General features: G+C 40.4%; 1 protein-coding gene across 4 annotated transcripts in view; it reads left to right on the top strand.

The window, feature by feature from the left end:
- Window positions 1–23,996, top strand: part of LOC144082039 (peptidyl-prolyl cis-trans isomerase FKBP3-like) — a 61,317-nt gene that overhangs the window by 12,258 nt on the left and 25,063 nt on the right. For 3 of the 4 annotated variants that reach the window (XR_013303124.1, XR_013303123.1, XM_077608839.1), the window contains exons 2-3: window positions 531–636; window positions 1,082–1,262. The gene's annotated coding sequence lies outside the window, so the exon portion shown is untranslated. The remainder of the gene's footprint in view (window positions 1–530; window positions 637–1,081; window positions 1,263–23,996) is intronic. The other variant, XR_013303125.1, reaches the window with a different exon arrangement.

Genomic DNA, 23,996 nt, shown 5'->3' with positions numbered 1-23,996 from the left:
TGATCTTTCATCGAGGAATATAGTCAATGTTTTTATTGTTGTTGGAGAATATAGCTGAGTTAAAACAAAAATAAAGAAAAAATAATCGCACTTTTAATATTTTATGGACAAAAGTTCTGGGTTTTTGGGCAAAAAAAAGGAATTCTGCTTTTTTACTGTTCTATTTTTCCTTATGAGAGTCGCAGGGGTGCTGGAGCCTATCCCAGTTAATAGGTGGGGTGCACCCAATTGGCAAAATGCAGTTTTTTTTTTCATTATTAGCAATAATTACACAGAAGTAGCTAAATGCTAATGTTTCTGGTTGAAATATTTTCCTTATTTTTGCAAAACATTTTGCAGTATATCCTTAAGTATATGTTTCCGAATTGGCGAGCAAAAGATTTCAAATGCGCAAAATATTCATCTTTTAAACCTCAATAGGTGTCATAAGAGAATTTCCCTTTGATTTCATAACAAATCTGCTGCCGCTTATTATTATTTTATGTATATCATTACAGAAAATCATTGTTTTCCTCCTCTTTTTTTCCCAGGAGAAATTGGATGCTTCTTTTGACCTTTTCTTCGTGATTACCACAGCCTTGGCTTTGCCTAAACGCAAAACGCAGTGGTGCAACGTTATTATTTTTGGAATAAGAGGTAACTTGAAAACAATCCGTAGGCGCAATTCCGAGTTAGTGCTCATAATTGGAAAAAGTGTGGAGAAATGCGACTTTGGTCCTGGTGATTAAGCTCCCATAATAGAAAAGATGCAAAGGGATAACAGGTTTCTTGCCCGAGATAACAAACTGCATCTGGAATCCGCTTTTGTTTGCCTCGTGTACACGTACACATGTACACGACTTGGTCACTTAGAATGTAACGGGGGATACCTGGTGGGATTGCAAACATCTGTTCTTGTTAAATTGCAAACAACTCTTATTGATCCGATGCTGGCGTTGCATTCCGTCACAATTTACTGCTGGGAGAGGGGGGAAACGGAGACTGGAGGGTGTTGCTTGTTGGGGGCTTTTAAAGTGAATTACCAGTTCGCGTAGTAGTTAATGCCCGTCTTTTTTCTCTCCCCTCCCCATGAATTTGCCAGGAAAGGCATGCATGCTGAATTCCGATGAAAATGGCCTCCTCTGAAGTCCAGGCAAGCAGCTTTGTGGGACTTAAAGAGGATTGCGCAAGGGCTCAACGGACTGCAGAGGGCTGAGGAGCGTTGCTCGATGGCAGCTTTGCAGCTTTGTCACCTCACAGGTTGTGAGGAGAGATGATCTGAGGTAAGAGTGATGTCAACTTTGACCTGGCAACCGTACAAGGGATTTAATAAGAATGCTAAAAACGGGGAGGATGATGTACTGTAGCATGGCTATCACTGTGATGTCACTGAATATTGCTGGTTACTATCTGGTATGATGAAATGATGTCAGGGTGGAAATATCAATCAATGCCAATGCTTCCTTGGGCTGTCTTTTACTGACGGCAGGGGCGGAGCTAGAGGGGGGTCACCTGGGGCGAAATGTTTGTTTATATTCGGTTTGGTTACCGGCGCTTGCTCCAAATTGATTTGGTTACCCAATCCTATCGTTAAGTGACTTTTGCTTATTAAATTGAATTGAATGCCTTTATTGTCATTATAAATAAGTAATGAGATTTAAAGCTTTAAAGTGCACAAATAATCAATGAATAGTAATAATAAATAAATAATCGGCAGCCCGGTGGTTAGCGTGTCGGCCTCATAGCTCTGGGGTCCTGGGTTCAAATCCAAGCCATGTGCTAAACATGCATGCTAGGCTGGTTGGACAATCTAAATTGCCTCTAGGTATGAGTGAGCGTGAATGCTTGTTTGACTTCTTCTGCCCTGCGATTGGCTGACCACCAATTTAGGGTGTCCCCCGCCTCAGGCCCGGAGTCAGCAGGGATAGGCTCCAGCACCCCCCCCCCCCCCCCCCCCTGCGACCCTAATGAGAATGAAGCAGTTCACAAAATGAGACCACAAAGTGCACAAACAACAACAACAAACCAACCAACAAACTAATAATCAATAAATAATAATAAAAGTAGTCAACACAATAAATAAGTAGTAGTCAACATAGATAACTTCCTTTTTTCCCAGCATTTAGGAACAGGAATAACGATAAAAAAAATCTTTAACGGCATTTATTCTGAACATTTTAATCTACTTTTTGTAATTTTGAACCATACCTTGTCAGTTGCAAAAAAAAATGTTGGCGAACCACTGTTTTTAAACAATACGAAGAGGGCGGAGCTACAAAACATCTTCCATGTCAGTTCTTTATTCTTGTCTACGGTTTTGTTCACAACTAAAAAGTTGAAAATATGTGAGTAAAGGCTCGGTAATCACAGAGGAAGTATATCCAACTCTATTTTCCTTTTAACCACACCCTAAACAAAGCCAAGCGAATCACCTAGCGTCTTATCAAACTTTTCAAGGGGCCACAAACCCGTCAAGCTTGAGGAAACCGGGATGTGCTCATAAATCAAGCGCTCCCCTTCTGCCAAGACCAGGTCTGGGCACGCCAGGAAACCCTTGTTTCCTTAAATTCTTCTCCAGTGAATCCAGGGAGGACATACTTCCCTCCTGTTTCCAACAGATACACTTCAGAGGCGGCAGCGGCATTTCATAGCGCAGTGGAAAATAAATATTTGCCAAAAAGGCAGTTGAAAAGTTGACAGAGAGCATCCAGGGCGGGGGAGAGAAAAAAAAGGGAGGCGATAAATCTGAAATCTTTTACAGTTTTTAAGGCTCTCCTTTTGCTTATTGACATTCTTCAAGGTTAAAACGGTTTGTTTATTTGACTCCGGCGTGGTATTTTCTTTCAATTCTGGCGACACGTGACCATTTTTAACGCCCCCCAAAAAAGCACTTGAGTAAATGTGTCTGGAGAGGCAAAAAAAAAAGGATTCGAGCCGGCGCTGCCGTAATGAAGCGTGACAGCGGGAATGCGTACGGGCCCGGCCGCAATATGTTATTGTGTATTATTTAATAAAAAGTGAAAGATTAGCGTGGCAGGTTATTATTTTCCAAAATTGCAACCACGGCCGCAACGTTGTAGCTGGGAGCTCGTGTCAAATTGCGCAGGTCACAGATGTGAGGTCTTAATGCGGCATAACGACCAGGAAAATTGCTTTTTTTTCGTCTTTGTGAGACCTGATAGCAAAACATGACTCGTTCTTTCCAAAAAAAAATGAAGCGACATTGTGTTTAGTGTCACGGATAAATAAATAAGTAGATGAGCCAATGTTTTTATCGGGGGGACCACTTCAAAATAAATGCCCTTATGTGAAATAATTGAAATTTTCTCGGGGAAGTTCACAGGCGATGTTTAAAATGCGGCGTTAATCAAAACGGCAACGCGTTCAAAACAAACCGTGATGCAATTCTGTAGTTGCGCGATTAGTCGAAAATCTACTGCTTCTCGAATGATTTTAATCAGGATACGAGTGGAACAAATTAAGGAAAAATCGCGTCTGCAATGACTGAGAATAACTAACGAGCTAAACGTGAGTCAGGCCGTGGATCGTGACACGTGGCGCTAGCAAGCTGGCGCCGAAGACATTTTTACGTCTGACGTACAAAGAGTTGACAAAGGCAGATGGGGTGACGCGTCAATGAGCGACAATGGCAATTTCTGCGGGAGGGTTGAGCTCATGATCGCCGATTTCCCAGATAATGGAGACCTGAACGCGAGAAATGCTCTGGTCCAATTGGAACGATCTATCTAGGCGATCGCTCACCTGTCTTTTAAAATACCTTCCTGTTGCAATTATTGCGCATATCAATAACAGAGAAAACATTTGTAATGGCATGCAACAGTGTCGTGAACGTCAGAGATGCTGATTTTTTTCGACAGAATGATTTGCTAGATTGGTCAACCATATCCACCTAATCGGGAAGAATTAAATTAGTCACGTGATTTCACACGGTGCAGACTTGACTCAAGAGAAGCACAACTAAAGCCGATCAAGTTCAGCATACTAATGAGGTCTTACTGACAAATGTACAGTAATATCGCGGCAAATGTAGACCGGACATGTCCGCGATAAACGAAAAACCGCAAAGTAGGATCACCCCCATTATAACTACCACAATAAATGTGTTCGCGCCTATACAGAAATACAAGTTCACACGTACAATTATCAAAAAGTGTATATTTATTAAATAATACAGCAATAATCATGTCAAAAGACTGTAATGTATATGTATATGTAGATATGTGTTTATGTATATATATATATATATATATATATGTATGTATATATATATATATATGTATATATGTATGTGTATATATATATATATATATATATATATATACTTCAGAGACACGCTTATTTATATATTTATCCATGTATTTATTAACTTACTTATTACCTATCTATTTATGTCTAAAATGCCTTTCCTATTGCCTCACCCCCTTGCTACTGTGACAACGAAATTTCCCGAATACGGGATGAATAAAGTTATCCAATCCAATCCAATCCAATATCATGTATATATTTAAAAATGTAACTACTTTGAATACTGTACTTACAGTGAAAATCATTCCTAACCACTTGATATAAATTTTAAAAAAAAAACAGGTAAATGGGATTTTTAGTCTAAGTCCTTTGTCTTCTTGTGGCCATTGTCCGCGATATTCGAGGGATTACCATAAATTAGTACTCGGAGGGGGGAAAAAAAGTCACGTTTTGCGATGGCGTGGCCATATTTTGTTTACATTTTATTCCCACTGTACTGTGGAAAGGAATGTGGATTTCCGATGAGCAGATAGAAGGAAAAAAACGCCTGTTGCGTGCGAGTCGTCAAACTTCAACACTGCCTGTAAGCGATCTATTCGGGATTACAAACGAGTTCACTTCAGGGGCTCGTCCTCTGAAACCGAATGACAAGCCGGCGATCAATGTGGAGATCAAGTAATCAAGCCTTGATTGGATGTAGCGGCGTTCTTATTGATCCACGTCTGCACCACCAGACAAGCACTCTGAGCGAGACTTCTTCGATTAAGCGCGGGAGGAACCGCTAGCGGCCTACGCGGACTTTGCGTTTAGCTGTTCGGAAACCCGTTGAAAAGCCGCGGACGTCTTTTCAAAAGCTCATTTGATTGTGTGCTCTGAAAAACAGCAAATGAGCCGTCTATTGTGGTTTTCTGCTCCCGTTTAGCATTAGTTCGTAGGCTGGAGGATGAAGCCGCGAGATGTGACAGGGATCATTACTGCCGTCTCCAAATGAATTGGACATCTAATCGTTTTGCTCATTCACTCGTGCTGAATTGAGTGCAACATTTTGACGATAAAACATGGAACTTTTCAACTCTCCTGTAGAATATCTCATATTTAAGACCACTGCAACAGTCATTTTGCGATTAAAATGGTGTCGGCCTGCAAACTTTTACAGCCTGGAACAATTGTTTTATTTTATGGTTTTTCTATGGGTTAACCATAAGAAGCTTTTGGTCCTGTCCAATTAAATTAGCACGCACTGTAACCAAAATTATAAACATTGGATTTTTGATTAAATAGGCTATATTGTCGAGTGCAGCTAGTCCGTATCTAAAAAAACATAATAATGCTAACAAAACACGACCTCTGGCTATTTTTAATAACCCTGTAAAATTGGCTATAAAATGTGTACAACTTTTTAGTGGAGGAAATTTAATATTTCATGCGTGGTTGACTTCACAACAGCGAAAGCAAGGCGAGAATCTTCCATTAAATCATTCAGTCATCATAATCTATAATGTTGTTTTCCTAGAAAGGGAATAAATCTATCACGTTTGTTCCAATGAAAACTAACTGCATTTCTTTTCAGCTCCATTAAACTTCATTAATACGTCCATTCAAAGTCGTCATTACACTGTACATCGTTTTGGTTTTCATTTGGGAGGCTTTATTTGTAGAAAATGTGTTTTCAGACTATTCATTCTTTCATTTTCTGATACGCTTATCCTCACCAGGGTCGCGGCGGATGATATATGTATATGTATGTATATGTATATGTATATGTATATGTATATGTATATGTATATGTATATGTATATGTATATGTATATGTGCATGTACATGTACCGTATTTTGCTGTTTGCTGGGTATATTAAACATCAAAATACGGTACTTCTACTTTTAAAGTTCTTCGGGCCTAAATATGCCATTGCCGTCGTGTCCCAATAGTCATTAATTCATTATAAAAAGCAGAGGGAGCCAATCCTTCATTATTTTACATTTTTATTGTTTTAGCCTTGAGAGAGCACATACTTTTTGGGGGAATTTTCTAACGTTAGAAAGCAGCGAGGCAGCAGCAGGCGTAGCGAGGAATAGCACTTGGCTACTATGTATATATATATATATATGTATATATGTTATGAATTAATCCCAAAAACTCAATATCCTAATATAATAAAACCCCCCAAAAATAAAAACAAAACAAAAAGTACCTGTTTTTTTGCAACCTGGTAGGAAACCAGATTACCCGGTGAAAACCCACGCAAGCCCAAGGGGAACATGCAAACTCTGCATTGGGCCGCCGTTTTCAGAATATGATTCTATTTAAATATATTAGTGTTACGTTAGAACATAAAAAGGCCTTTTAAGGAGAAATATTTAAAACAAAGCGTCTGTAGAAGCTGTTTTTTTGTGCTTTGCATGCAGTTAATAAGCGGAGACTCGCTCATTTGTCTCCAGGCTGAAGGACAGAAAACTGTTTTTAGGACGAGCTGCTTGGACCTAACCCATCTCGCTGTCAGTCTCCTCGTTTACGGGGACAAACGGTTGCTTTTCAACCTAAAAGACAGAAAAAGATTTTTGCGTAGCCCCGTTTTCACGTGGTGCCGAGCTACCGCCAACTCTGCTGACTAGCGGGAGACCGCAAGGTGCACTTTTGTCAGCTTTAATGGGACATTTTGCCCAAACTCTGCTTTTTAATGGCGCATATATGCAAAACTGGGCGACTTTAGTGCCTGGCCACCCACAAAGTGTGAAATGAAACAAGCCCGTCCATCTTTCTGCCTATTTGTGTTTCACCCCTCGCAAATATGTCCCCAACTAAAACACCTGGGAACCGTTTGAAGTAGTGAAAAAAGGGACAATATGTTTCCTTTAATAGTGCACTCAGGGACGTCGGCGTCCCGCGAGAGATCCGGCCCTCAAAGCTCTTTAGTTTAATGGAAAAAAAAGCATGTCTGACAATATAGAAAAGCTGGTTTTGCGTGCGGGTAGACGGGTTGTTTAAAAGTTTATCTTTTAACTTTCAAAATTTCCGTTTCAATTAGAGTGCTGGATGCTGAAACCTATTTAAATCAACCCCGTCCCCTTTTTGATGGGAAATTATGCGTAAAAAGCAGCATATATTCATGAGAGCACAAAATAGTCTGGTCATAATTGCAGCCCAAACACATTTACATCTCAAAAAGAATATATGCACATCACTGCTCCGTCTTTTTATAGACAAACGGACGTCCAAATAACTCGATAAAGGCAAAAGAAATCACCGTTAGGCTTCATTAATTGAGGTATTGAAGAGGGACGTTGAAAAGTCAACGGTAAATTAAAGTTCATTTCAAATGAAGATGAAAATTGTAATCACCGCCCTTCATTTCTGTTCATCGCTGAAATAAACACAAGGCCAACTGGAAAAAAGTCTTCTTTTATACAAAACGTTTCAATTTTTCTGATCGCTTTGCACGGTATGTTAATTAAGATTTTTTTTTCTTTCATAAGTAGCAAAAATTAAAAAACACTTTCCAGTTTCCACTTTAAAAGTAAAACAAAAGACTAATTTAATCCAAAAAGCATTGGCATTTTAAAGGCGACATTTTGTGTATTTTGTTTTAATATCAGTCAACTGCATGGTTTTCGTCAAACTATTAAAAAAAATTAAAAAATAAGCTATGTATAACATTATGACTTACCCACATCGTGCATTTGTTGCTATTTTTTTCATTCATTCATTCATTCATTCATTTTCTGGACTGCTTTATCCTCACTAGGGTTGCGAGGGTGCTAGAGCACTGACTTTGGGCCAGAGGCGGGGGACACCCTGAATCGGTGGCCAGCCAATCGTGGTACTCGGAAGTTGCGTCAAAAGACGTTTGGTCCCCGGACGTTTGGTCGACCGGACGTTTGGTCGACCGGACGTTTGGTCGACCGGACGTTTGGTCGACCGGACGTTTGGTCGACCGGACGTTTGGTAGAACGGACGTTTGGTAGAACGGACGTTTGGTAGAACGGACGTTTGGTAGAACGGACATTTGGTAGAACGGACGTTTGGTAGAACGGACGTTTGGTAGAACGGACGTTTGGTAGAACGGACGTTTGGTAGAACGGACGTTTGGTAGAACGGACGTTTGGTAGAACGGACGTTTGGTAGAACGGACGTTTGGTAGAACGGACGTTTGGTAGAACGGACGTTTGGTAGAACGGACGTTTGGTAGAACGGACGTTTGGTAGAACGGACGTTTGGTAGAACGGACGTTTGGTAGAACAGACGTTTGGTAGAACGGACGTTTGGTAGAACGGACGTTTGGTAGAACGGACGTTTGGTAGAACGGACGTTTGGTAGAACGGACGTTTGGTAGAACGGACGTTTGGTAGAACGGACGTTTGGTCGCCGGGTTTTTACTGTTGAAACCAGCTCTCAAAATTATAATACTGAGAGAGAGTGAGTTTAATATCTAAATATCTAATATCAACAGTAAACTCTGTCATAATTTGACAGCGAGCGAACCCGGCGACCAAATGTCCGTTCTACCAAACGTCCGTTCGACCAAACGTCCGGTCGACCAAACGTCCGGGGACCAAACGTCTTTCGACGAAACGTCCGGTCACGGCCAATCGTAGGGCACAATGAAACAAAAAAAACAATCACTCATAGCAGGCAGATTAGAGTGTCCAATCAGCCAACCGTGCTTGTTTTTGGAATGTGGGAGGAAACGGGAGTACCTGGAGAAAACCCACGCAGGCCCGGGGAGAGCATGCAAACTCCACACAGGTGGACGTGACCTGGATTTGAACCCAGGACCTCAGAGCTCTCAGGCCGACGACCCTGTTTCTATTTTTAAGGCCAATAATTTAAAGTCACAGGGTTAGTGTCAAATTAATTTTAAACGTGTTATTGGCACGTCTTCAAGAGTTGATGTTGCCACAATGTTGGGGAAGCCAATCAATAGGCAGGTGGCGAGGTGTTCCTCACAAGTGAAAGTGACAGCTTGGAGATAAGCTCGCTGTTTGAGACTATCATGTCTAATCTCGGCAGTTCCGGCGTCTAGCCTCACACCGCTAAACATATTTGTTCGAGTGATTAGCGGCAAACTCGGCAGGCTGCTCTAAACCTCCGACCCAACCCAAATTTTATCTAGCCGCACTTTAATGGATGTCAAATGTGCTCGCGTTGGGCAGCGGCGACCGCGGGGTGGATGCTTATCTGCTTTGACAGTCTAAGTAAACAGAGATGGCCAAACGCAGCGGTGGTATCTATCGACACGCGAGGGTTCATACCGACAATAAAGACGTTTACAGTAATCCCTCGATTATCGCGGCTTCACTACATCACATTTTTTTTCCTGGGGGAAGTTTTTTTTTGTTATTTTTTTTGTAAGGTCATAAAAATGTGAAAATCCACACGGAAAGCCACTCCCCCATCATCCGCTTGCTACTAGGACTCAGCACTCAAGTAAAATAAATAAATAAATAAATCATTAAATCTTTTTTAATAGCAACCGTATTTTGCCGTTTAATATACCCGGGTATATTAAATGATATTTGCTTTTTGAGCCTCCCGTTTGTACGCCATTTAATATACCCCTGCCGTTTAATATACCTGGGTATATTAAACGGCAACTCCGCTTTTTTGGCAAGATTTGTATGGTGTTCATCATTATAGATACTTAAGTTCATTAAAATTCCAAGTCAGACTTTATTCAGCAGTAACTAGTTTTAACCTGAGCAGTAAGTAGTTTTATTGTCAGCATCTAGGTTCAAACATTTTATTTTTTTGCTCCATTCTCGCCATTTTCAATGTTCATATTCCCATTCTTTGAGCAAACATGGTACTCAACGTCATTGATACTAAAAGAATACGATTGTTTGTTATTTGGGATGACTGACTGTGAATGGCCGCCAGTTGTACGTTCCCTGTCCCAATGCACTCCTGTCATAACTATTTTTATTTATTTTTTACTTTTTGGGATTAGTGTACATGCATGACGCTCATGTGGGATTAGCCGCTTGAGAAATTGGTTTGAGCCCCTGGGAAGAGAATTAGCAGTGAATTTAATGTCAATTGCAGATTTAGCAACGTGGTAGGCGGAAATTTCAACTCCCCCTAGCCCATTTTTTTTTATTTTGACAAACATGCAAAAGGTAATCACGCACTCACGCAGTGGATTTAATGACGGAGGCTGGAAAGACAGGAAAAACAAGTGGAAGCTGACCTCTGAGCCAACTGCCAAAAGTCAGAGACAATCCTCTGAGGGAGGAGAAAAAAAATGTAATCTCTTTTCAATCAAGTTCAAAGCAGCAGTCAGACCTTGTTTTACCTCCTGGAATGTTCAATGTTTTGGAGTGGATGAGTGGAAAAACAAGTGAGCAAGGTCCAAACTACATTTTATTTCTTCATATTAATCAATATGAATCTTCTTTAAAAGTGCCCACTCCACAAATATGATCAGTACAACTCGCTCGCCACGGATGACGTTGGTCACGATGGGGAGGAAACGAGAGCGTATTTTCACGACTATATGGCGCATCGCATTTAAAGCCGCAGTGTCAGTAACGACTGCTATTTCTGTATTTGACACACAAAGGACGCACCGTTTTTAAAGACGCAGCCAGGCATGGCAAAACATACACCAGCTTAAACATACAGACACACGCTAAAAACACGTTTTTAAAAAGGCAACGGAAGCAAAACTGAGTTCGGTTGTACTTTATTTAGCCATTTTACAATGTACTCGCGTCATCATCACTCACAAATCCATCAAAGTCCTCATTTTCTGTGTCCGAATTGAACAATTGTCCAAATGAGTCATCGAAAACGCTGAGTTTTATACGTTCGTCCAGGCGGCCACAATCCATTGGGTGTATTGACAAAAGAACTATAAATCCCAGCAGTACTTTTTCTACAGGGAAAATAGTAGAGTCGGGGGCTGCTCGCCGTAGTTGTGAGAGCTGTAGAGGATGGTGTACCCCATCCACTGATTTATTTGATTTTATCGTGATAACAATTTTAGTATTGGTCCATACATAAAGCGCACTGGATTATAAGGCGCCCTGTCTATTTTGGAGAACATTTAAGACTTTTAAGTGCGCCTTATAGTCGTGAAAATACGGTAGATTTTTTGCTTGTTTGTTCATTTAAACATAAACAAAAACATCAGCCAATCGCAGGGCACAAGGAGACAAACAACCAGTCACTATTTTTTCACTCAATTTGGAGTGTTCCACCAGCTAGCTTAGAATGTTTTTGTGATGTGGTAGGAGACCAGAGTACCTGGAGAAAACCCACACAATCCTGATGAGAACATGTAAACTCCAGATTGTGAGGACCCACCTGGGATCGAACTCTCGAGCACACGACTGCGAGCCCGACGCACTATCCACTAACCCACCATGCCACTTTCTCTTCAAAATATCCCCCACCCCCAAAAAAACAAAAAACAAACATAGACCAATGAAGAAGATGCATATTTATATTCATATTTTGACCAGCCGTAATCTGAAGAGTGGTTTGACATGCGCGTCCATTCCATTATTTAAATGCACATGATTACACGCACACACAAAAAAAAACGGGTCAGACGAGGTCTAGGCGTAGAAGAGTAACTGGATTTGGACAAATCCAGACTTTAATATATGAAATTGCCGCTTTTATCCCAAACCAGAACGTTTGTGTGATGTCAGCAAATCATGCGACTTCGGCTCAGTAAGCATCTGAAAATAAGCCACGCTCTATTTGAAATAATGACGCGACGCCCGGTCCGTTCCCGACTCGACTCCAGGTGTTTTTCTTTCTAATTGAATGCACGGTTCTGCTTCGCTCACGCGCGTTTGCACCTGCGCCCTCATCGGTTATCCAAACAGCGTGCAACGCCAGCCCATCCATCACGGCCGTTTATAGAAACCGCGATGTGGCCACTCTATAACGGGCACCATTTGCCGGAATATTAAACTGGCGGGACCGGGACCTTTCTGGTCCATTCCGCCGCCGCGTGTCTCGTGCACCCCACGGCCGAACTTAACCTCCGCTTTAAAGGTCAAACATGAGCCGCTGTCGAGAAAACGTAATGAGTCGGCGCGATCGCCGTCTGCTTCTTGTGGCCGCCTTCCGCCAGACTTCAACTTTAGCATTTTGTTAGCGTCCTACCATGGAAACGTGCGAGACAAACTATTTCACTGAGGCCATATTAGGTGATCTGTATTAACTTGGTGATGCATGAATTTAGTACATTGAGCTCATTCAATCATTCATTTTTGAACCGCTTATCCTCACAAGGGTCGCGGGGGGTGCTGGAGCCCATCCCAGCTAACTACGAGCAAAAATTTAAGATAGGCTACGCTAGTTTTCGCATAACATTATGACTTACCAACATCTTGCATTTGTTGCAATTTTTTTTCATTCATTCATTTTCTGGACCACTTTATCCTCACTAGGGTTGCGGGGGGTGCTAGAGCACTCACTTTAGGCCAGAGGCGGGGACACCCTGAATGGGTGGCCAGCCAATCGCAGGGCATAACATAAACAACCAATCCCTGAGAGCTAGGGACAATTTAGCATACAATTAGCCTAGTTTGCATGTTTTTGGGGATGTGGGAGGAACCGGAGTACCTGGAGAAAACCCACGCGAGAACATGCAAACTCCACACAGTGACACGTACTTATATAATATAATCTGTGAAGATTATATCTTGATAACATCATGCTGCAGTGATTTCCGTGTTGCTGTTTTCATACTCCCAAAAAAAATCACATCTACAGCATTTGGATATTGTTTTATATCAAGTTATTGTGAAGCGTTGAAGACAAGTTGATTGCCGCAGTGGCATTTAAAGGTCAAATTTCCTTTCCTGTCCTCTGCCAAGAGCAAGTCCAAAGTTAGTACACACTATTGATTGCGAAGATGTTTTTGTGAAAGTTTTTTGGTTTGTTTTTTTGGTATTTTTTAGTCATTTGCAATCCACTTTCTTCCCTGCAAAGCTTTTCATAGACAAAACCATAAGCATTTTTGCATGTGTTTTTTTGGTGGGTTAACAGATGTGTTTTGTCTTCCAAAACACACGCATTTCATCCAAAAGGCCTTTTTTATTTTTTATTTTTTGTAACCCAACTATCTCTTATTGTGGATGTTGCTCCAGACTTTTGGGAGTCTTTTCTTCCAGTCTGTTGCCCGCATAGTTCATGCTCCCGTTCACTTCTCTCCTGACCGAGCCCAGCCAGCCAACAATCCTCTCAAGCATCAAATCCCCCGTCGTGCGTTTGTTTACGCCATTGGTCCGTCTGAGCGCTTCACTCGCGGCCTCCATCTGCTTCGCACTCCGCCGTCCATGCGCGTAGACTCTGACCGAAATTGATATTCCGTGATGAACGTTGAAACAAAATCGCCTCGCAAACATCATTCAGCACTTTCGGTTCTTTATCCACCTTAAGGCACTTCCAATTTTTTTTGTAAAACCAATGTCGTTTCCTTTTGGGCTCTAATCCGGATCGTCTCGGTCACTGGTAGCAGACGAAAACGTCACTGTCGACTGCTAATATTGTCATGCTTTAAGCATGTGCATCCCCTTTTAAATCGTCCGCCTTTTCAATATTTAATATAGCGCGTCAGCAAGCAATGTACCCAAACCGTCAAGCTGTCAGCGTCATACAGCGACATCTACACAATCTTGAATTTAGTGCATACAAATTTTAGACTTTTAAGTGCGTCCTATGTGAGTAAATATGTGCCGTGTTACATTTGTATGGTTTATTATCGCTTAATAAGAGGTATTGCAATCTTTAATAAGAGGAGCCATTGACCGAGGTTGACAGATATGTTTATTTACCATAACAACTAGACTAGTGGCATTTTTTATACATGTTTTCCCATCCCATCTCATCTCATTTTCTGGTACTCGAACGTTTGGTCGCCGGACGTTTGGTCGCCCGGACGTTTGGTCGCCGGACGTTTGGTCGCCCAGACGTTTGGTCGTCGGACGTTTGGTCGCCGGACGTTTGACAACATGACAGAAAGTTTACTGTTGAAACCAGCTCTCAAAATTATATTCATGAGAGAGAGAGTTTAATATCTAAATATCTACTGTTGAAACCAGCTCTCAAAATTATATTCACCCGGGCGACCAAATGTCCGGCGACCAAACGTCCGGTCACGCATTTTCTAAACCGCTTTATCCTCACTAGGGTCGCGGGGGTGCTGGAGCCTATCCCAGCTGACTTTGGGCCGGACGCGGGGGACACCCTGAATTGGTGGTCAGCCAATTGCAGGGCACAAAGATACAAACAACCATTCACACCCATAATCATACCTATAGGCAATTTAGAGGGTCCAATCGGCCTACCATGCATGTCTTTGGAATGTGGGAGGAAACCAGAGTACCCGGAGAAAACCCACGCAGGCCCAGGGACCAACATGCAAACCCCACACATGTGGACCGACCTGGATTTGAACCCAGGCCTCCCACCGTGAGCCAGACGCGCTAACTACTCACACCACCGGGCTTTCCATCAGGGGAAATAATCCTCCTCAAACAATTGGAAATAAAACAGTCCACTTTTATCAGTCTTTTCGCTTGCTACGTTATCAGCAGAAATGAGGGCATAGGCTCTGTGGGGTCAAAGTTCAGCCTCAGGCAAGACCCTTTTTCCATTTGGCGAGATCAGCATTTTAACCGGACAAAGGCTTTGTAGCGATAGACCATACACTTTCCTTTTTAGCCCCGTTTAAAAGGAGATAACATTAAAGACAAACGAGCTAGTGGACACTGCTCGTTTGCAGGTTACGTTGGAAATGTCAAGCGGTGCAAAAATGACTTTGCGTCTCAGTGAAGACTCACAAGGACAACCAAATTTGTCTTTTTTTTTTAAATCCGAGGGCATACCATTACAAAAGGAGCATTAATTCACGAGCAAAGTCGACTCCAACATATTAAAGGGACTTGTAAAAAGTTGGAGTTCTATTAAAAGTGGCTTTTATTCGTCCCAATCAAGACGGCGGATTGATTCTCGGAATCCTTTATGCGAGTTGACGAGCTTGTCTCTGCTGCGTCTGTGCTATCGGAGGCTCGTTAAAGGCAAAATCAAAGCGTTCCTTGTTGTTCTTACAATTATCAGACCTGCAGTGGTCCGCAAATCGATATTCTGGTTGGAGAACTGATTGTGAGGTGATCTTCTTTTAACGACCCGCCAGCTTGAGAATGATTTGGCAAAAGGTAGTTGATAAACTTAAACATTATTGCTCATAATACAAACCAAAATCTGTATCTATGATTGATCACATGATCATTTAAAAAACAATGCATGTTCATCACTCTTATTCTACCATTACTTGACACGCCATCGTCCATCTTTCATGACTTTTCGTTTGATACTTTTTTCGTAGTTCTAAGTGTAAAAATCAACAACACCGAAAAATACAAATAAGTCCCACGTCCAAATAAACGATAGAAGAAAGTCTAACTTTTGAATTTTATCTTATTACTTGGACAAATACTCCAGCATTTGCAATTTTGGGTCAATGAAGCGGAACTGTTGTATTTCCACAGGGTCACTTGCAGAAGCACTGACCGAAATAACCAAACGCATTCTGGATGTTGGCGCACCGTCTGTGCCACAGATGACTCTTGACTCTTATGGTCATGTGGAACAAATGTGCTGCCCAGTTTGGATCGTAGAATGGCAGCATGGCGATTAGAAAGGAGAAAAAAAATATGACACATAATTACGTGTAGATTACAAAGATTTGAAAGAAGATTGAACGAATCCATTGAGCATACAGTAGACCACTTGTGTCAAAGTGGCGGCCCGGGGGCCAAATCTGGCCCGCCGCATCATTTTTTGTGGCCCGGGAAAGTAAATCATGAGTGCCGACTTTCTGTTTTAGGATCAAATTCAAATGAAGAGTATAGATGTATATTAAATTTCTTGATTTCCCCCCTTTTAAATCAATAATTGCAATTTTTTAATCCATTTTTTCCGTGTTTTTAGTTCAAAAATCATTTTGTAAAATCTAAAAATATAGTAAAAAAATGCTAAAATAAACATTGTTTTAGATCTATAAAAAGATGAATATTCAGGGATTTCAATTCAGTTCTTTTAATCCATTTATATATAAAAAAATCTAAATATTATATCTAAAATGGTCCGGCCCACGTGAAATCAAGTTGACGTTAAAACAGCCCGCGAACCAACCCGAGTCTGACACCCTTGCAGTAGACGAAGCTTTACACGTTACAATTTGCTATAAATAATGATTGAAAGCAATGTAACTCAGGCCAAAATCTGAATTATAGCTGGCTAAGATAGACCACTAAAACGACAAAGCTGAAAAAGTCACGTTTTGTAGCAACTATGCTGCCAAAATGACTTTTCTTTCCTAAAATTGTTCCACAAAAAGATGAGTTTTTACGACAGGTGGGAGGCAGATTATCTGTTGTAAAGGTTGGACTGTGCGGTCAATATGGCACTAATGAAAGAAAATGTGATAAAGAATGGAAACAAGTGTAGTGGGCAGAGAACATATCCCAGTGGGATTCCAAAGAGTAGTTAATGGATTCGATTTAATCAAATCTTCAGAACAATCTTCATGAGAGTTAGATTTGAACTGCCTGACCCTTTTAGTCACCGTTTAAATGCCATGTAGCCAAGTTTGTAACTTTATTTGGCATTCAGGTGCGGCGTGATTACAATTAGAAGTATTTTAATTAAAAAATAAAATATTCCAGCCAGCACCATTGTGAACCGAGGACACCCTGCCTCAATTATTCTTTAAAAACAAATTTGGAGGTCGTCAAATTGAAGTAAATAGAAACTCAGCAAGCTCCTGCTGCACTTAGACTCAATTAAAAAAGTTCCAATCGCAGATGCACACATGAGATGTTTGCCTTCTTTGCTTTTTTGTCTATTATTGGCTGACACTCTTGCTGAGAGGAGAAAAAAAATAGCGTCTTCATCATCGCTGGTGCATTTCCCCACCACTAAAACCCGCGTTTTCTGCTCAATGAACGACTCTCCAATCATTTCAGAACACACTTCACGCGCTTCCTTTTTTTTTTGGTCAGGAAAAGCGTTCAAACACAAGTGAAGCACTTTTCGAGCCGAGCTGCGGAAGCAATTGTCTCGTAGCCTGTGAAAATCAATTAGCTTAATCAGTCGAGATGACTTTGACGAAGCCAAAAATAAGAGCTCTTCAGACTGTGTGTGCATCCTTCCGCCGTTGAAAATGGATTTATCACTTTCTTTCTCTTGACAAGTAAATTAGGTATTGCTAATTTGGAGACATTTGATTGAGCCGTGCTCACGTGGAAGTTGTTTTTCACCACAAGATCATTCAAAAACGGGGACGTGGGCAATCAAAAGTAACACCTGAAAACATAATGATTCTATCGCAGGGTTATTTTTAGCCCAAAAAAGTGAAAAGTGCTCAAACTCGCAAAAAAAATTATGGTTAAGACCAAATACATAGTACAGGTACTATAACGGGAAAGACTTATTAACGTCAATCCCGCAGTGTTCCACATAAAAGTATTAGCATAATAATCCCTTCTTTTGAATTGTAGAGCATGTTTTTTGCGCGATATTGACTCACATTTCTCACAAAACAACAGTTGGGAGTGTGTCTCGTTTTTCTTGTAGTACTACAATCTTGTCAAGCTGCTGCATTTCTATGGGGAACACAGCCTGTTATGCTTCCTGTTACTTGTCGGACAAATGAATTATTTGTGTCTTGGTATATATTAGCAAGGGTGACCATAACAGGACGGGGCAATAAAAGTTCATCCGAGTGGTGCAAGAACAACGTCAGTGCTCTTATATGACACTGCACTTGTTTTTTTTTTGGCCGTAAATGAGAATTACAACTGGCAGGTAGCGATTTGAAACTTCAAAACTGAAACTTGTTGTATAATTGTTGTATTTATTTATTTTTTTAGCTAAATGAAGCTTCTCACCTGACTTCAACATATCATATTTTCTCGCCTATACGCTGTATTTATCGAAAAAAAATGATGACTGAATCGAGGATACGGCTTATACGCGCACAAATTAAACTTGACATGCACAAAACGCAATAACTCAAGACAATGCGGCCGATAAGGTAATTTATTTGAAAATAGAGAAAAGATAAGGCGGTGAAAAGTGTGAATAGGCGCGTCTTATTAGATTGGATTGGATTGGATAACTTTATTCATCCCGTATTCGGGAAATTTCGTTGTCGCAGTAGCAAGAGGGTGAGAATGCAGATATAGGAAAGGCATTTTAGACATAAATAAATAGGTAATAAATAAGTTAATAAATAAATAAATAGGCTTGTTGCTTATATATATATACATACGCATACATACACATAGATGTACATGTATACATATGGTAGGTCTTAACACTCAGCCATTTGTTTTGTTAAAGTTATACGAGACAAATTGTAAAATTCAACAATTTTAAGGTGATCTCAAGTGTACGGCTTATATGCGAGAAAATAAGGCAAATCGTTGGTTAGCTGCGAATTCCACAGCGAGTCCTGCAACTGCAAATAACCCGACTGCGGCATATTTTTCCTCAAAAACGCAGCAACGCCATCTATGAAAAGACAGCCTCTTGTGGGGGAGTCGTGGTGGTGGTGGCCCGCTGTAAAAATAGGACAAAAGTGTATATAGAAAACGGATGTTGGCAGAGGACACAGCCAGATGGCGTCACCATGTTAAGCCTCTCAAGTAATGAGGCAAAAGACATTTCCCTAGCAACCATACAATTTAATGAAGCACCTTTCCAGAAGTAGCAGCGTGCGCCAACTGTACTTCCTGTCGCTTTGTTGTAAATGTTGTAAGTTACGCCAGTGGCAAAGTCTCACCAAGTTGCTCGCGCGCTAAATCTTTAACCCCACGGCGAGCTCAGTGTGTGCTCGGGGAATTCAAAGAGCTGCCTTCACATGCCATTAAGCGGAGAAAGCCAGAGACAAAGCTGTCGCCTGGCTACCGTTAATGCCACGTGCGTGCCACCAAAATGGCTCCCCGCTTTTTTTAGGGTGCAAATCGAGACTGATGCAGCCACCGTGCTTTCGTGGTTCACTTCCATGATACCAACTATTGAATCTTAGCTAGGAAACCTGATTTACATAAATGCATGTCTCAATTATACAGTCTTGGCTCTACTTACGAATGCCTCTAGGTACGTTTCAGGTTACAATTTTTTTTATACGCAAATGAGTGACTCGAGATACGAAAAAGATCCGAGTTACGAAATCCCCAAAAAAGGAAATGCATTTCCTTATCCGTTTTTTTTTAATTCCCCTTATTAAGCGATTAAAAACTGTACAAATGCAATGTCGCACACATTTTCACACACACACATAGGGCACACGTAAAATTCTAAAATGTACTACAAAGTGGATGACTTTCGCCCCTGGTATAAATCATTTCCTTATAATTTTCTCTCATTTTTGTGAGTTTCCTCACATCTTTCATACAAAAATTGGGATACTTTGACCAATTTTAAAGGGTTTAATTGGTAGTTGTGTGAGGACTGTGGAACCAATTAGAATTTATATATAAAGTACACCTCTACTTACGAAATTTTCTATATTTTTTCGATGTATAACCAATAGGTAACACGTTAATATAAAATAATATTGATCAATCAAATGATGAAAACCCTTTCAACTAGCTTTTATTTAAATAATGCTTTTATAGTAACAACATTCACGAGCTTTAGTGAGAGAATTTATTTTTACCGACAGCAAAGCACTTTTTGTCAAGACGGAAAAAAATAAAATACAAATAATTGAATTATTTGTTAAGAAGCTGCAAGAGGCTATCATTTATTTGAATTAAAATCCATCCTTTTTTTAAGTGCTGTTTTGGATGTTCCTGTCTATTTTAAGAATTTCCGTCTTTCTGCAGGCCGATTCCTTAATTGCAACCACGTTACATGAAAGACGCCCCACTTCCTATCCACACGTCTCCAAAATCGTTCAGCATCAAATAATTCCTTCGGGTATTAACAGACTTCTTTTTTCTTCTTCGTTTTGTTTTTTGCTTTTGTTTTTATCTCGGATATTGCAATATCTTTACGGGCCCCGCTCACAGTGCAATTCCGTCGTTTAATTAGCTTTCGCGGCGCTCCATTACAACTTTGTAAACCGCGTTGCCGTCTCCTAAATAACCTCAATGTGATGCTCATAATTTGCCAGTTGAAAGCAAAGCTGCATTTGTATAACGGCTGTCTCATCATGACGAGAAGTTTCTGATAATGAGGCAGCCCAAAATAGTTACAAGTCAGCAAGTGTATTCACTGAGATATTTGCTTGTTGATCATTTATTTATTTGTCCTAAATTTGAACCATAATTAGTTAGGTGGCCTATTAATAACTAATTTGTACTGACACAACTAACAGCGGACAGAAAAATAAAAATAATTACGTCTTCATCTTTCTTTGCTTCTATTGTTTTCATTCTATGCACTTTTTTTATATATATTTTTTTGGTCTTAGCAGTCTTTTTCTTGATTGTCTCTTTTATATCTCTTGCTTTTATGTTGAGAAACTCCCCTTTATGGTTCTTTTCAACTTGGAACAATGTCATGAATGCGTTAGAGGCATCGAGCGGAATGGCAAGTTTATTCAAAAATCAACTTAAAATTGAAGTCATGACTTAACCTCTTAAGACCGTAAGATCTTGCAAGGCATGAATTTTAATTTTCTCTTTGATATTTAGGGACCTGATGAGGGTAAAAACAAAGAATTACCGTATTTTCACGACTATAAGGCGCACCGCATTATAAGGCGCACTCTCAATGAATGACACATTTTTATTTTTTTTCCCATATATAAAGCACACTGGATTATAAGGCGCCCTGTCTATTTTGGAGGAAATTTAAGACTTTTAAGTGCGCCTTATAGTCGTGAAAATATGGTATCCTTTTACATGATGTAGTTTCTGAGAAAAATCAAGTGGACGCCAGGCCCTTGTCGTCCAAAATTGAACATTGTAATCTTTGACAACCAAAAATGTGATGTCCACACATGTGGACGCCAAGTAAAGTAACATTGCATGACTTGATGAGAGGAAGAGGCCTCGTATTTAACTTGTTAAGCCGCGTCTTCGGCTCTGTTTTTCTTGCTTGTTTGTTCTTCTCACGTCTTGCGGCAGTTTTTGTCGCTTAACCATGTGGTGTGTTTATAATACGGAAGGATATTTACATTTAAAGAGTGTCATCCTGGAAAAGCCAAAAGCAAAGAGAATATCACCAGCCATTTTAACATTCAAAGTGTGTGTTCTTGACTTTGGGGTTTGTTTAGTTTGATGTGTTTGTGTATTTAAAATGCATTTGTGTGAACTATGCAGTTCATTTTGGAATAGAAGGGAGTGACAATGGAAGAACATATTGAATTGAAGGCTTTTATTGTCATTATACAAGTATAATGAGATTTAAAGCTTTCACCGCATAGTGCACAAATAACAACAACAAACAAACTGAGAAATAATTAACCAATAAATTAATAAGTAGTCCAAGTGAGCGGCCTTGTTCTGTCTGAAGGCCAGGATGAGTTCCATGGTTTTGGAGACATTCTGCCCCAAGTTGTGGGGTCTATGGACTCAAAAACAAACAAACAAGCACATAATGATAAATAAATAAATAGCCATAGATTAATAAGTGCTCACCATAATAAATAAATAGTATAAGTAGTAGTCAACATTGGTAAGTGGTACAAAGTGACTGAAGTAGCTAGCAATAAGTCTTGATGAGGTCCTAGGTGCAGATCTTGAGTTGAGTATGGTGACAGCTGTTGGGAAGAAACTGTCCTTGAGTCTGTTTGTCTTGGCTGTTATGGCTCTGTAGCGCCTTCCAACGGGCAGAAGCCAGGATCTGTGTTGTTCTTTATGATGCTCTCCGTCCTTTTAAGGCACCCGGATTTGTAGATGCTGGACAGGGTAGGTAAGGGGAGTTGATGATGATGATGATATGAAGCTTGGAGATGTTGTATTTGCAGTACATGTTACCAAAATGCAAAAAAATGACATGCTAATCACAGTAAACAAGATTTAAGAGATTTGAGTACATTAATTGTGAATCATTGATGGAAGTTGATACCACCAATGAGCACCAGAAAAATATTCCTATGGCAAAAAAGGCTGTCATTGATGACTTCAGTCTAAAACCAAAGCTCAAATGAGAACCAATCAGCCGTCAACTGCTGTTCTGAAACATTGTGTTTCACTCTTCCAGCCTTCTCTCTGCATTCCTGCTTTTATAGAGCGAATGAGTCATTGCCACTTTTTCGTAACTATCGCTATTTTATTGTTCAGGGCACACGAGGCAGCGCGTTTCATAAGAAATAAGTGTCTGGAGAGACAATTAAACAGACAAAGGGAAAGTATGTTCTTCAGCAATGGGGAATCGGTGACCTCCACTTGATGAGTTTAACGTAGTGGATCCATTTTTTGACATGCTGGCTTATTTCCCAGCCACATCACAATGTCCCAGACCATGGTGATCAAATTCTTATTCTTCGGCAATGGCGTAAACCGACTTTCTTTTTGTCTGGTTTGGTCTCATCGACTTTTTGCGAGGCGCTATTTCTTTCTCTATTGCGTGTGTGCGATATATTTTTATCTTGCGTGTGTGCTTTTAGCGTGTCCTTGCGTGTGTCACATTGTTATTCTTCCATCCTTGATTCTGGTTGTCTGCCACTGTGTTGTGGGTTTTTTCTCCTGTTTTTTTGGTCTTTTTAGCTTCAAGATTTTTGCTACCAGTGTTTTTGTCGTGATTGGCGTCACATAGCTTCATTTTTTTTAGTACAATACTGTTGGATAAAAGAAGTTCTTGCTTTTAAAGGGGAAAAACAATATGGCGGTGAACCCTTGGGTTAGGTTAGTTACATTTTTTTCTAAGAAGTTGAGGTGAAAAATCATAAAATCCCACAACATCCCCAGCCCTTGATCTTAAATAGATACATGGAAAAAAGATCACAGGTATGATAAGCATCCCACTTTTGGCACTTTGAAATTTAAAAAAATAGCAAGAATTGTGAGGAAAAAAATGGAAAGAATGGGACACTTAAGGCTGCAGAATGGCTCACAAGGACAGCTCTTCTATACTTTGGAACCAAGAAATGTTTCCATTAAAAGTCGCCGTGCATTATCGCGCACTTGAAATGGCACTTTACGCGCAAACATAGGTTGAAGCTTTTAAAAAAAGAAATCAATAAATAAAACCTTACAGTAGAGCTCGTCATCTAATGCATAGCGGCTGTTTTGACTGATGCAGGCCATTTGCTCCCTTTAGTAATGATTGCAATTTTCCCTATCAAGCAATAAAAAAAAACGTACAAATGCACATATTTACTCACATAGGGTGCACTTAAAAGTCTAAAAAAAATTCCAAACTACACAGGGTGCCCAATCAGTCTGCACTAAATTCAAGATTGTGTAGATGTTGCTGTATGACGCTGAGAGCTTGACTGTCTGGGTACATTGCTTGCTGACACGCTATATTTATATAGTGAAATGGGTGGAAGTGTGTAAGGGGAAGACGCATGCTTAAAGCATGACAACATTAGCAATCGACGATGACTAGCAGTGACCGAGAAGAACCGGATTAGAGCCAAAATGGGTAAAACAAGATCGGTTTTACCAAAAACATACTTAAAAAAAATCCTGTGCAAAAGTTGTTTTATAGCGTACACCAAGGGTGTCAGACTCGGGTTGGTTCACGGGCAGCTTTAACGTCAACGCCATTTCACGTGAGCCGGACAATTTTAGATATAATATTTTGATTTTTTTAAATAAATGGATTA

Source organism: Stigmatopora argus, chromosome 9 (assembly GCF_051989625.1).
Source record: "Stigmatopora argus isolate UIUO_Sarg chromosome 9, RoL_Sarg_1.0, whole genome shotgun sequence".
In the NCBI taxonomy this organism is placed as follows: domain Eukaryota; kingdom Metazoa; phylum Chordata; class Actinopteri; order Syngnathiformes; family Syngnathidae; genus Stigmatopora; species Stigmatopora argus.
The sequence above is the reverse complement of the archived record's forward strand: the minus strand, read 5'-3'. Positions and strand labels throughout refer to the sequence as shown.